Source organism: Mandrillus leucophaeus, unplaced genomic scaffold, assembly GCF_000951045.1.
Source record: "Mandrillus leucophaeus isolate KB7577 unplaced genomic scaffold, Mleu.le_1.0 Scaffold1575, whole genome shotgun sequence".
NCBI classification, from domain to species: Eukaryota; Metazoa; Chordata; class Mammalia; order Primates; family Cercopithecidae; genus Mandrillus; species Mandrillus leucophaeus.
Genome location: NW_012101560.1, coordinates 95,631 through 109,072, shown reverse-complemented (window position 1 = coordinate 109,072; position 13,442 = coordinate 95,631). Strand labels below are relative to the sequence as shown.

At 39.4% G+C, this 13,442-nt stretch overlaps 1 pseudogene; it reads left to right on the top strand.

The window, feature by feature from the left end:
- The first annotated feature begins 439 nt into the window (after nucleotides 1-439).
- Nucleotides 440-7,681, top strand: LOC105536272 (annotated as a pseudogene).
- The last annotated feature ends 5,761 nt before the right edge of the window (nucleotides 7,682-13,442 follow it).

The following is a 13,442-nucleotide window of genomic DNA, read 5'->3' as shown; positions in this document are numbered from 1 at the left end:
TCTTGTAGTAAGAAAGTTTGTACATACTACAATACACAGTTGTTGTATAAATTTCTGAGTATCATCAGAAGATTGGGGGGCATACAGAGAAGGCAGAAAACATGTCCCAATTGAAGAAATAAAATAAACCTACAAATATTTAGCTTTAAAAATCTTTGTTGACCTTTAAAGGTCAAAATTTGTAGGTTTATTCTTTTGTTGTTGTTGTTGTTACATTATATAATTTAAAAAATCAAAATAATTATCAAAGCTCCTTAATGAGACCGGCACTCCTCCAGTCCCCGGGGCCCTGGCAAGAGAGGAGCCTCGAGACCGTGCGGGACACCCAGGTGGACCCCCAGCCCATGCCCAAAGCTCAGAGCAAGAGCAGGGACCTGGCTGCACCGGGCCAAAGCCGCCTCCACCGGCAGTGGTCGCGGACTCCGGGCGCTCCAGAACTGGGGTCATGATGAGATTTGTTGATTGCGCTATGGTGGCTGAGTTGCAAGAAAATGGGTTTCATCACCTTAAATGGTTTTCAACCAATGAAGCTGTATTCTCTTAAAAAGACGGACAGCCCATCGTGTAAACTATAGAGTTTGTGAACCAATTTATATTGGGTTCATAGTGGCATCATGAACGCAGACTCCTGTGAGTTCCTGTAAGTTCTTAGAGGACTACTTTGCCTTTTGATCTGAGAGTTGCAAAGTTTGGTAAAGAATGGCCCTTGTGGATAAGCACAAAATCAAGAGAGAGCGATTGGACAGAATTTGTGAAGGAATTCGTCCCCAGATCACGAAAGGCCCCCTGCATCCCCGCCCCATGGTGGCGCTGCTGCACGGCTGCGACTGCACTGTGGACATGCCCATCCTGAAGGACCTGGCCACCGTGGCCTTCTGTGATGCACAGTCCAGACAGGAGATTCATGAGAATGTTCTAAATGGAGCCATGGGCACCATGATGTACCACACCATCACACTCACCAGGGAGGGCCTGGAAAATTCAAGGCCCTCAGAGTGATCGTGTGGGTGGGCAGTGGCTAGGACTAAGGAAGGAGACCTTAGTCTCCTTCCACTCTGCTGCCCTCCTCCCCCGACCTTGCCTAGTTCACAAGACAGGAGGAAAGAGAGAAAGAAACAAAAGTAACACAAATAGCCAGACAACTTTGGCACCACCACCCGGCCCTAGGAGTTAAAAAAAGTAATAATAATAACATCAACCCCTGACATAAACTACTTATGTTATCTGTAAATCTCGGACACTGTATGAAAAAAAAAACACTGTAAAACTTTCTGTTCTGTTAGCTGATGCACGTAAGTGCCAGCCACGTTTTCCCACGCTTGCTCGATTTATCACGACCCTTTCACGTGGACACCTTAAAGTTGTAAGCCTTTAAAAAGGCCAAGTATTTCTCTTTTGGGGAGCTCAGCTCTTAAGACGCGAGTCTGCTGACACTCCCGGCCAAATAAAAAACCTCTTCCTTCTTTAATCCGGTGTCTGAGTAGTTTTGTCTGCAGCTCCTCCTGCTACATTTCTTGGTTCCCTGACCTGGAAGCAGCTGATTACGCACGGTGGAGGCAGCCCCTTAGGCAGCTTATGCCTGCCCTGTAGAGCATCCCTGAGGGGGACACTGGCCAGCTTGAGCGATGCGGATCCTGAGAGCGCTCCCAGGTAGGCATTTGCCCCGGTGGAACTCTCCTCAGAGCAGTGCACAGCAGGCCCCCGTGGAGGATCAACACAGTGGCTGAACACCGGGAAGGAACTGGCAATTTAAGTCCAGACTTCTGAAACTTGGTAAGACTGGTGTTTGGAACTTGCCCACTCCATTTGAGTGGAAGCACGGCCTGATCACCCATGGTGTGGCTGTACTGGCACTTTGGCTTTTGTTTTTGACTTGACTTGAATTAATTGCTTGATACTTTGGTTTTTGTTTTTGACTTGACTTGAATTAATTGCTTGATACTTTGGTTTTTGTTTTTGACTTGACTTGAATTAATTGCTTGATACTTTGGTTTTAGTTTGGATTTTGACTTGACTTGAATTGCTTGATAAACAGGCATGCCTTTATTGGCACTTTGGTTTTGGTTCTGATTTTGGTTTGGCTTAAATTGCTTGACGAACACGTGTGCCCTTAACAACACTTTGGTGTTAGCTTTGATTTTGATTTAGTGTGAACTAGTTGACTGAGTGACCTTTTACCCTTTCCTTCTCGTAGGGTGAATGCTGTTTCGTCTCGAGAGAAAAATAGGTCAGACGTAAAGTAAGCCTACTCCGTTAGGAACTGTGTTAAAACATTTCAAAAAGATAAATTTCAAAAAAATAAAAGGAAAGTCATCAAATCATCAAAACTTACTCTATTAAAATGCATGTTACAGAACCTTAAGAAAGGTTTTGCAAGAGGTTATAGAGTTAAGTTAACCCCTTAGAGGTTAAGATCTCTGTGTGAATTAGAACTGCCCTCTTTTGGTGTTGGATGGCCCACCAAAGGAACTATAGGCAAGGAACAATTGGCCATGTATTTAAGGTGGTGACAGGGCTCGGAGGACAACCAGGGTACCTAGATCAAATTCCTTTATATTGACTCATGGTCAAATATAATATAGACAAAACCAGCATAAATTTAGCCCTGTTTAACAGCTTATTGCAAAAAAGCCAAAAGGAAAAGTAAGAGCAGCTTCACCAGCAGACACAGAGTTAAAAAGGGAGTCCCAGAAACAGCAAGAGAAGCTGGTTTTGCAGGAGCTGCCAGAGATCATAGAAATTCTTTCTCCATATGTCCCAGCCTACCCCACTTTACTAAGGCCAACAGCCCCCTCAGAAATGAGATTCAGGAGCTAACACGCCCCAAGTTTCACCTCAAAGGGGAGAATTGGAGCCTTGAGAGGCCAAGGAAGGAAGCTAAGATAGTCAAGTGGGCAGTCTCAGATCTGGTCTTGCTCAAGCTATGAAAATGCCTCTCAGGGAGATGCGAGGACCTGTCTATTGTAATGACCAGGCCCACATCTGGCGGGGGGCAACAGACTTTCATCTATCAGCCCTTTTCAACCATTGATTTACTAAACTGGAAACACCCTAAACCCACCACCTTGCTCCTGGCAGCTAGAGCCCTGTCGAGCATGACTGTGTAGAGGTGTTGGACTCAAGTTTACTTTAGCAGACCTGAACTCTGGTAAAAACCTCGGGCATCAGTACACTAGGAGGTATACGTGGATGGAAACAGCTTCATCAACCCACAAGGAGAGAGATGTGCAGAATATGAGGTGGTAATCCGGAACACTGTTGTTAAGCTGAGCTCATTGCTTTAATTCAGGCCTTAGAACTCAGTAAAGGTAAGAGTGTAAACATTTACACTGACTCTCGGTAGTCTTGTGTAGCCTTCCAAGTGCATGGTGAATTATATAAAGAAAAAAGCCTGTTAAACTGTAGGAAAAAGGGAAAAAAAGACCCAGAGAATGCAACTCAGCTTCAGCGTTTGCAGAGGTACTGAGAAGCACTTCTGCAGAGGCTAACAGTTGGTAGAAAAAAGCAAGTAATATAAAAAAGATTCTAGGAATGCTTCAAGGAGCTGACAAGAGCCTAAGTCAGTTTTATAAGAGACTCTATAAAGCATTCTGGCTTTACCCCCCATTTAACCCTGAGGCTGCTGAAAATCAGTATATAGTGAATACTTCATTTGTAAAGTAAGCCCATGGTAATATCAAGCAGAAGTTGCAGGCATGAATACCACCTAGTCTATAAAAGTGGCCATCGAGGTGTATGTTGACTGTAATCAAGAAACAAAACTGAGAAAGAGCAACAGAAAAAAAAAAAAAGACTACGAGTATGTGTAAAAAAAGAGAAATTAGCAATGTGAGAGGACATGGGCGTGGATGTAGATATGAAAGAAGTCAAGTTAGGCATGGATTCAAGAGCCGGACAAGGCTAGAGAGAGATTAATGTGTGAGAGGTAAAAAGAAAGGACACTAGAAGGGTAAATGTTCAAAAAGACAATAAAGGAAATGGCCAAGACTACAAGAAAAAGAGGCCATCGGCCAAGGGCTGCCGCACCTTGGAGGAACCAAATACTGATCTGATCAGACTGACAGGAGCTGAAGAATGTAAAGACTAGGGCAGACTATGCACCTTCTCATTAGGCTCCCAGGAGCCCATGGACACATTAGAAGTTAAAAGCAGGCAGGGCGTGGTGGCTCAAGCCTGTAATCCCAGCACTTTGGGAGGCCGAGACGGGCGGATCACGAGGTCAGGAGATCGAGACCATCCTGGCTAACACGGTGAAACCCCGTCTCTACTAAAAAATACAAAAAACTAGCCGGGCGAGGTGGCGGGCGCCTGTAGTCTCGGCTACTCGGCTACTCGGGAGGCTGAGGCAGGAGAATGGCGTAAAAACTCGGGAGGTGGAGCTTGCAGTGAGCTGAGATCCGGCCACTGCACTCCACCCTGGGCGACACAGCGAGACTCCGTCTCAAAAAAAAAAAAAAAAAGAAAGCAAAAGAAGTTAAAAGCAGTAAGATTCTGCCGTATCTGGATTCCAATTTCTCACTGAAGGCTAAGCTACTAAATAGTTACAAAGGGGGGTTGGGGGGAGAAAAACCCCTCCTCTAAGAAACTTAAACAGGAAAAAGAGCCATACCTTGTGAAAACTTGCTTATAGACTTTACAGAACTGCCCTATGCTGGAAGCTATTGGTACATGCTAGTGCTTGTTTGCTCATTTAAACTAAAATCAGGTTTTTGCCTATAGTCCTCCTCCAAGTCAGGTGCACCCTCACCAAACAAACTAGGTATTTGCCCTATAAGATTTTGTTTGGTCGGCTATCCCCAAATCATAAGTTAAAGGTGACCTCCAGAAACTAAAGAAATTAATTTAAGAAATAAAATGCAGGTTTAAAAACATAACCATAGTGTTCATAATTAAATAAATGAAAATGTCTATAAGCCTGACACCGCTTTAAATCTAGTGACTCTGTTTAAACTAAAACCTAATTTTTCTACAACCCATATAGGATGAGCCCTATACTGTAACCTTGTCCACTTCCACTCCTGTTAAAGTTGCAGGTGTTGCGTCTTGGATCCACCACAGTCAGCTAACACCGGCAGCTCAGGACAAGTGGACCGGCTAACAGGACGCAGATCATCCAACCCGACTGATCCTGAGACGAGACCAAGCTGCTGCTGAGGACGACAGCCCTGTTCTGGTCACTCTGGAGGCTGACCAGTCTACGCACAGCTGAAGCTTGAGAACTCATCTAGCAAGTAAATGTAGTTAAAAATATTAATAGTTTTCCTGCAATACTAACTCTTTTCCTATTGTTCTGTCACCGTGTTCAATCTTCTTCCCAGGTAATGACAGCTTTTGTCCTTGTGGGATATGAATATGCTGTACATTGTTTTGTTGTTGTTACCCCCTCCATAACCATGCTAGAAGAAACACCTATGTAAGGTGTCCCCACTGTACACATACTACTTAGGAAACCCAGACCCATCCAGCCTAGCAACAATTCTTAGTCTTACAGTCATTCTTTAAACATATAAATCAGAAGTTACCAGAAACTCTTCCTTTAGCAAAAACAGAAAAAACCTATTTCCTCAGTTGGCTGAAAACATTGCTGACAGCCTGGATGTTTCTTCATGTTATATTTATTAAAAGGCTAATATAAGAGACCAATGGACTTGAGAAGCAAAAGAGTTAATGCCTCAAAATTACTTTAACTAACTCTTTCCCCAAACAGATGCCCCAAGTTCAAGCATCTGGCTCTTAAAAACTTCTGTTATTAAAAAATACTGTGTTACTCACTAAGAAAAAGCTTTTAAGACCCAGTGACAAAACGAACCTGCTTAGAACAAGACAAAGTTGATACATGTGCCTGTACAGGTTTAACACAGGTTTGATCCTAGGTCTTCATTTAGAAAATAGTTTCCAGCTATAAAAATTTAAAACCCTCATTATAATTATATCACTGGTAATAGAAACTTGTTTGCTGCTCCCCTGTGTATTACACTTGTTCCTTCAAATGATAAAAGGTATCGTAGCTACCACAGTTCATCAGAAAACCTCAGCACAAGTGTATTACGTAAAACACTATCGCTCTGTCTCGCAAAAAGACTCAGAAAGTAAAAAATAAAACTGAGAACTCCCATTAATTATTGAAAATTCTCAAAGTGGGGGATAAGGAAGGAAACCACTACTACTCCTACTGCCCTCCTCCCCCCACCTTGCTTAGTTCACAAGACAGGAGAAAAGAGAGAAAGAAACAAAAGCAACATAAATAGCCAGACAACCTTGACACCACCATCCGGCCCTAGGAGTTAAAAGAAGTAATAATAATAACATCAACCCCTGACATGAACTACTTGTGTTATCTGTAAATCCCAGACACTGTATGAAAAACAAAAAACAAAAAACACAAAAAACAGAATACTGTAAAACTTTTTGTTCTCTTAGCTGATGCATGTAGGCCCCAGTGACGTTTCCCACACTTGCTCGATTTATCACGACCCTTTCACGTGGACCCCTTAAAGTTGTAAGCCTTTAAAAAGGCCAAGTATTTCTTTTTTGGAAAGCTCAGCTCTTAAGAGGCGACTCTGCCGAGGCTCCAGGCTGAATAAAAAACCTTTTCCTTCTTTAATCCAGTGTCTGAGGAGTTTTGTCTGTGGCTCCTCCTGCTACACGACGACGTGGACATCAAGGCTGCTGGTGAGCTCGTAATTGCTGTGTGCAACATCCCGTCTGCAGCCATGGAAGAGACAGCGGACTCCACCATCTGCCACATCCTCAATATGTACTGGAGGAACACTTGGCTGTACCAGGCACTGCGGGAAGGCACGTGGGGTCAGAGTGTGGAGCAGATCCGAGAGGTGGCCTCGGGAGCGGCCTGCGTTGGTTGGGAGACACTGGGCCTCATTGGCTTCGGTGGCACGCAGCAGGCGTTTGCAGTTCCAGCCAAGACCTTTGGATTCAGCGTCATATTTTACAACCTCTACTTGCAGGATGGGATCGAGGGGTCCCTGGGCATGCAGAGGGTCTTCACCCTGCAGGATTTGCTGTGTCAGAGTGACTGCGTCTCCTTGCACTGCAATCTCAACGAATATAACCACCACCTCATCAATGACTTTACCATAAAGCAGATGAGGCAGGGAGCATTCCTTGTGAACGCAGTCCGTGGTGGCCTGGTAGACGGGAAGGCCTTCGCACACTCCCTCAAGGAGGGCAGGATACAAGGGGCAGCCCTGGACGTGAATGAGTCGGAGCCCTTTAACTTTGCTCAGAGTCCATTGAAAGACGCCCCGAATCTCATCTTCACTCCTCACACTGCCTGCAACAGCCAGCAAGTGTCACTGGAGATGATGGAGGCAGCTGCCACCGAGATCCACCGGGCCATCACAGGTCGCCTGCCAGGAAGCTTAAGAAACTGTGTGAACAAGGAATTCTTTGTCACATCAGCGCTTTGGTCAGTAGCAGACCAGCAAGCAATTCATTCAGGCATCGTGGGCGTGGCTTCAGGAGGACTTCCTGCAGCCATGGAAGGATCAACCCGGGAGGCATCCCAGTGACTCACAACCTCCCAACAGTGGCACATCCTTCCCAATCGCCCTCTCCCAACCAACCCACAAAACACGGGGACAATCAAGAACACCCCAATGAGAAATTGCAGAGAATGCCGGCAGATTATCACTCAGATACACTTGGGAAAAAGAGACAGTGACAAATAGATGAAATAAGAGAAAAAGAATCTGACGGTCTTTTTAGCTGATTCTGGAAATATACATCATTGATGTTTCAGTGTTAAAACTACAAGAGCTGGAAAACTGAAGATATCGTCTGCTTACGGAAGCTCTGAAAGACTAGGGTGTCATTTATTAACGACCAACTTCTGTTATTGTGTGTTAAGTTTTTCACCTGTGCATCAAATCACAAATAATAAATAGAACTTTTTCCTTTATCAGTCCCTTGGCCACAGCAGGTCCTGAACACCTTGCTTAGAATGTTGCATCAAGAGTTCAAACATCAAAATAAAAACCATGAAGAGGAAATCCCCATCCTGTGACTTGAGTCCCTTCAGTCTACAGGGACTGGTTGCCGCTTTTTGCTAATAGGAAGATTACATTACTAGAAAATGTGGAGTAAGCTGTTTGCCTGTGGTAGACACCTGCATTCACAGGATTGAAGACAGTACTGGCTCCTGTACAGAGAAGTGTCTCTCACATCTGAACTGCATACTGAGTGGGCAAGTTGGTTGTAAGTTCAGTAAAAGCATCCGATAATGCAAGACAAAAAAAAAAAAAAAAGGTGTTTCCTAATGTCACAGGAAACACTTTTAATGCAACTTGTCAGATTGTCTATGAAAAAATCCACTTTTTTAGACACTGATAAAGTCTTCTTTTCTTCAAGTGGTTTTTTATACAAGAACACTTCACATGTATTGGATGTGACTGATTTTAACAAATCCTATTAGATTTGTATCAATTAGTTACATGTTCTATTCATAATCTTTTGTGAATCATTTGCCTTTTTGTTTAAAAAGATAGCCTATTTTGAGCCTTTGCATATGTACATTCCTATTTTTGTGACAAAATAAAAACTATAAAATTGTCCCAATGAGAAAAATAATGGCTATCAGAAGTATGTTTTGTTTAACGTAAGTTACTGTTACTGTATTTGTTTATTATAGAGGTGGACATTTAGCATTCGGTGCAGTTTTCAATCAAATGTAATTAGAAAAAACTGTTTAATGAACAAAACAGAACATAGACAAAAAAAGAATATTAGAAGACGTGATGCATGAAGAAAATGAGATATCAATAAAAAGATTTTTAAAAACCAACAAATTGTGAATCTGAAGAACACAATAACTGTATTAAAAATTTAATCAATAATCACAAAAGCAGACTTAATAAAGTGGAAAAAAATAGACAATTGATGACATTGTACTTATCAATACTGAGTCGTGAAAACAAATTTTTTTAACGGAATAGAGAAAAAAAGATGAAATATGGGAATTACTGTGCACTGCCAAGTAGACCATTGTATTTATAAAAGGAGTCTTAGAAAAACAATATAGGAGAAAAGTAATAAAGAGGTTATTTTTAAAAAGCAGCTGAGAACTCCCCAGATGACAAGGTAACTAAACAAGAAGAAATACTGCCAAACAAAAGCCTTCAACGGGAATAATTTCACTTCAAAAAAACAAACAAACAAACAAACAAAACACTAAGCCTTTCCAAAATAAATAAAAAGTTGAGTGTGTTACGAACCACCAGAACAGTCCTAAAGGAAATGTAAAAGAAAGTCTATCACGGCCAAAAATGAAATGATGCTGCACAGCATCATAACAGTAAATGAAAATAGAAAACTCTCTATTAAAGGTAAATATATAAACAGGTATAGAAATCTCTACTGTCATAATGATAGTACAGAAAACTTTCAAAATTTGCTATGGAGTTTAAAAAATGAAGCATACATCTGCATAAATGTGTGTTCACAGATACTCAATAAGAAAACATAATATGTGATATTAATAACAAAGTGGGGGTATAAAGAGGTACAGCTTTGTATTCCATTGAAATATAGTTGTTATATACTGTCATAACTTTAAGATGTTTTATGAAGTCTTTATTTCTCAAGATGATTACAAAAAAACCTGTAGAAGGTATGCAAAAGCAAATGAGAAATTGAATCATGTCACTACAAAACCAACAAACAAAAATAAAGCAGTAAGAGAAAAAAATGACAACACATCTACAGGAAACACAGAAGACAATTACAAACAATAATAGTAACTTCATTAACTGCAGTCATTACTTCATATATAAAAAGTTAAATACCTTAGAGAAAATGAATAAAATGATTTAATGGATTAAGAACAAAGAAGATTCAGCAATGTGCTCTCTCCAAGAGTCACTTTAGCTCTAAGAAACCAAATAAGTTGAAAATAACAGTATAAAGAAAATATATTTTATGCAAAGAGTAGCTACAATTGGAGGGGTGTGGTCATAATTATGTTAAAATATATTTTAAGTCATAAATTTTAACAAGAGACAGATTGGCATTATGTAACCATGAGATGGATTAACTTGCAAGGAATCTATAACAATAATTTATAAATCATATTTATGTAATTTGAAAAATCGGCAAAAATATACCATTGGGATTTTGATAAAAATTAAATTTTTGTGCTACTATAAATAGCACTGACATCTTTCTTTCTTTCTTTCTTTCTTTCTTTCTTTCTTTCTTTCTTTCTTTCTTTCTTTCTTTCTTTCTTTCTTTCTTTCTTTCTTTCTTTTTTTTTCAGAGTTTCTGTCTCCCAGGCTGGAGGGCAGTGGCACAATCTCACAATCAGTTCACTGCACGCAACCTCCTCCTCCCAGGCTCAACTGATTCTCATCTTTCAACTATGTAAAACAAATATTGACAGAAGCAAAGCAAGAAACATATAGCAACACAACAATTGTGAACTTCAAGACTCTACTTTCAATAATGACTAGAATAGTCAGATATAATATCAGTAAGAAAGCAAAACCTGAACATTATAGACCTAAACAGCATTTTCAGAACTGTGCAATGGAAAGCAGAAAAATATGCAATATTCTCAATCATACGTGGTACATTCTGTTAGGATATATGTCTTATTAAATTTAAGAAAACTGAAGCCACAGAATGTAAATGAAACTAGAAATCAAAAGCAAGAAAAAGTGGCAAATACGTAAATAAGAGAAAATTAAGCAAAATCTTACATATAGTCTTCCTCAAGTATCAGGTGATTTAATATTGTTAAGATGTCAGGGCTGGTGCGGTGGCTCATGCCTGTAATCCCAGGACTTTGGGAAGCCAAAGTGGGTGGATCACTTGAGGTCAGAAGTTTGAGACTAGCCTGGCCAACATAGTAAAACCCCATCTCTACTAAAAATACAAAAGTTAGCTAGACTTGATGGTGGATGCCTGTAATCCCAGCTACTCAGGTGACTGAGACTGGAGAATTGCCTGAAGCTGAGAAGTGGAGCTTGCAGTGAGCACAGCTCCCACCACTGCCCTTCAGCCTAAGTGACTGACTAAAACTCCATCCCCCACCCCCCAAAAAAAGTTGTCAGTACTACTCATGATGATATAAAAATGTAATGTAATTTTATCAAAATCTCAATGTTTTTTTTTTTGTTTTTGTTTTTGTTTTTGTTTTTGCAGAATTTTTGTGTGTAATTCTAAAAGTTGTTTAGGAACTGTGACTAGCCAAACACCTGTTAAAAAGAACAAAGAGGCATTACACTTTCTGATTTAAAATCATGATACAATGCTACAAAGATAAAAACAATATGCTACTGCCACGAAAACAGACACATAGATGATGAAACAGAATTACAGACATCCCAGAAATAAACCCTTACATATATGATAAAATAATCTTCCATAAGCTTTTCATGACCACGCAATAGAAAAACAAGAATCACTTTAACAAAGAATTTTCAAAATTGAATATTTACAGAGAAAAAAATAAAGTTGGATGCTTCCTTTGTACCATATATAAAAAGAATTTTTTTTTTCATGGATTGAATACTTAAACGTAAAAAATAATAAAATTCTTAGAAATAAACATAGGGGAAAAGTTTATGGCATAAGTCTTAAAACTCTTTGCCTAAGTATGACATCAAATGCACAAACAACATGGAAAAGAACAAAAAAAAAAGGAGACTACATTAATCTTCAAGTATTCTACACATCAAACATTTAGTGGCATACAAATGTCACCTAATAAGTGGGTGAAAGCTGGGCATGATGGCTCAGGCCTATAATTCTAGAACTTTAGGAGGCAAAGGCAGAACAATCACTTAAGCCCCCAAATTTAAGACTAGCCATGAAGACATAGCAAGACCCTATTTTGTACAGGGTTATATATGTGCATACATACATACATATAACAAAAAAGAGTAAAAATATTTTCAAATCTCATATTTCATAGGTGTTAATTTTCAAAATATATAAACTCCTAAAACTCAACAGCAACAAAAAGTTAATAACTTAATTTAGAATGGCAAATGTTTGAAATGACATTTCTCCAAAGACATACAAATGGCTAGCATTTAAAAGGATACTCGACATTATTCTTCTAGAAAAATGCAAAGTCACAATAACCTGTCACCTCAAACCTATTTTTAAAATGGTATGAAAGCTCTTCAAAACATTTAAAATGAGATTATTATGTAATCTAGCAACTCCCTTCTGGGTATGTATTTAAAATATGCAACACATGATCTGCAAGAGATATTTGCACACCCAAATTTATTGCTGCATTATTAACACAAGCCAAAAGGCAGAAACAACCCAGATGTCCCTTGACCAATGAACAGATTAATAACAAGTGGCACATACACAAAGTGGAATATTATTCAGTCTTTAAAATTTCACATGATATGACAATTCTTGAGAGTATCATGTTAATTGAAATAAGCCAGGAACAAAGTGACAGTGTATGATTGCATTCATAATCAGGTACTGTAAGTAGACAAACACATAGGAACAAAAATTAGAATGGTCAAGGGCTGAAGGGTTGGTGAAATGGGCAATTGTGTTAAAAGGCATTTAATTTTAGTTTTGCAAGACATAGAAGTTCTGCAGATCTTTTGCATAACTATGTGAATGTACTTAACACTAATGAAATATACACTTCAAAATAAGAGGGTAAATTTTACATTATGTGTTTTTACCACAATTACGATTTTTAAAAGAAAAAAATACAGTTATAAAGCTTTCCAAAAATTAAATTTTGTTCACAAAAGATTTTCTCTCACACAAAGGAAGTATAGACTTATAATTAAATGCATGGTGAAATTAAGACTATTTCAATGACTACTCAACTACACAAGATAAGACAATCATTGAAAATCAGCCAAAAATACACAAGATAAGCCATAAGCAAAGTTGGAGACATATTCATAGAGACAAACACATATATAATTTAATTTGGAAAACATATGACCGATTTATATTTTAATTAAACCCAACATTAGTTTCCTGAGTGAAATTTGGTTTTCAATTTGGGTGAATGAAGACCTTTCTGGGGTTAAATGGATTCTTTGTTCTCTGTTGCTTGATATGGACCTGTGCTGGGGATTGATCAGCTGTTCAAGTGCAATGCACTCAGTTTTGGTTCTGTGCCAGGATTAAACCTGTGATATTTCACATTTCATATATAAACCCCGATGAAGTGTTTCTAGGAGATGGCTGCCCCATAAGCTATGTTTTGCTAAATGTTTACTATGAGTCTCACCATCATCCTCTTGAATGTGGTATTGTAACTAAAACTCTTCAGGAAATTCTACTTAAAACTAAAATCATGTATATTACAAGAAACTCTCCTGATTTCAAATGCCTCTGTCATGTGTTGTCTGCAATCAGCATCCTCTGTTAAAGAAAGTAGAAAGGAGAGATGAGGAAACCGACAGTGTTACTGAATGGGAGATAGAGGTGAGGAT